The sequence below is a fragment of the Bison bison genome, unplaced genomic scaffold (genome assembly GCF_000754665.1).
Source record: "Bison bison bison isolate TAMUID 2011002044 unplaced genomic scaffold, Bison_UMD1.0 scf7180017864180, whole genome shotgun sequence".
Taxonomy (NCBI): Eukaryota; Metazoa; Chordata; class Mammalia; order Artiodactyla; family Bovidae; genus Bison; species Bison bison.
The window spans coordinates 13,645,351-13,646,589 of NW_011494752.1; the positions used below are offsets into that span (position 1 = coordinate 13,645,351).

General features: G+C 45.6%; 1 pseudogene; it reads right to left on the reverse strand.

The window, feature by feature from the left end:
- Nucleotides 1-345: 345 nt before the first annotated feature.
- LOC104990715 lies at nt 346-750 on the reverse strand (annotated as a pseudogene).
- Between the last annotated feature and the right edge of the window lie 489 nt (nt 751-1,239).

The window sequence follows — 1,239 nt, forward strand, 5'->3', positions numbered from 1 at the left end:
TACTCAAGCCTAGAGATTTGGTTGGTCTGGGGCAGGGGCAGGGCTGGGACCTTTTCTTGCTGGTTTTTACATTCTCCCCTCGCTTTTTTTTTTTTTTTTTTCCCCCTCTGAGGCATTTTATTTGTATGTATTACATCCCTAGACTTCCCTGGTGGCTCAGACGATAAAGCGTCTCCCTACAATGCAGGACACCGGAGTTCCATTCCCTGGGTCGGGAAGATCCTCTGGAGAAGGAAATGGCAACCCACTCTAGTACTCTTGCCTGCAAAATCCCATGGATGGAAGAACATGGTAGGCTATAGTCCATGGGGTCGCAAAGAGTCAGACACGACTGAGTGACTTCACTTTGACTTACATCCCTAGAAAAAGAATCCAAGGATTTTTCCCTCCTGTGCATTTTTGTCTTGCTTCTTCATGGTCCACGATGCCAGCTGAGGTTGTCAATACAATGAAACCAAACTGGCGGGATGGGAGCAGGTTATTCTGCCATTTTTGTAGATCTTTGAGTTGCACATCAAATCTGGGGCTGATCACTCCACACTTATTTAGCCTGCCTGTGAGGTTCACAACAATTTTCCCAGCCCTGTGATCATCAATGATTTCGAATTCGCCAATGTAACTTTGCTTCATCATCACAGTTAGAAACCTGACGATGACTTTGGAGCACAGCCTAAAAGGACCTGGCGTTTGTCTCTCTTTTCGGCATTGTTGATATTCGAGAGCATCAGCCAGGACATTCATGCACACCATCTGGTGGCATGGAAAGATGGCAGAAACAGCTGTCCTCACTTTTTATTTGAACATTTTCAAACTCACAGAATGCAGACTTACCTTTCCTTAGAGCGAACCTATTGTTACTTGTAAAATTTAGTTTATATATCTGGTTGCATTTATCTTTCTTGCTATGCACAGGCTTTGTCTAGTTGCGGCAAAGGGGGCGTCTGCTCTTCACTGCAGTGCATGGGCTTCTCCTTGTGGTGGCTTCTGCTGTTGTGGAACATGGGTTCTAGGGCGTGTGGACTTTAGTGGCTAAGCATGGGCTTTAGTTGCTCTGTGGCGTGTGGAATTTTCCTGGACCAGGGATGGAACTCGTTTCCCCTGCATTGGCAGGCAGATTCTTACCCACTGGACCACCATTGGATTCTTATCCCATATCAGACCACTGGACCAGTATTGTTACATCTTTGCTGTATTTGCTTTACCTGAGAGTATACATTTCTTTTTTTTCCCCTTTGGCTA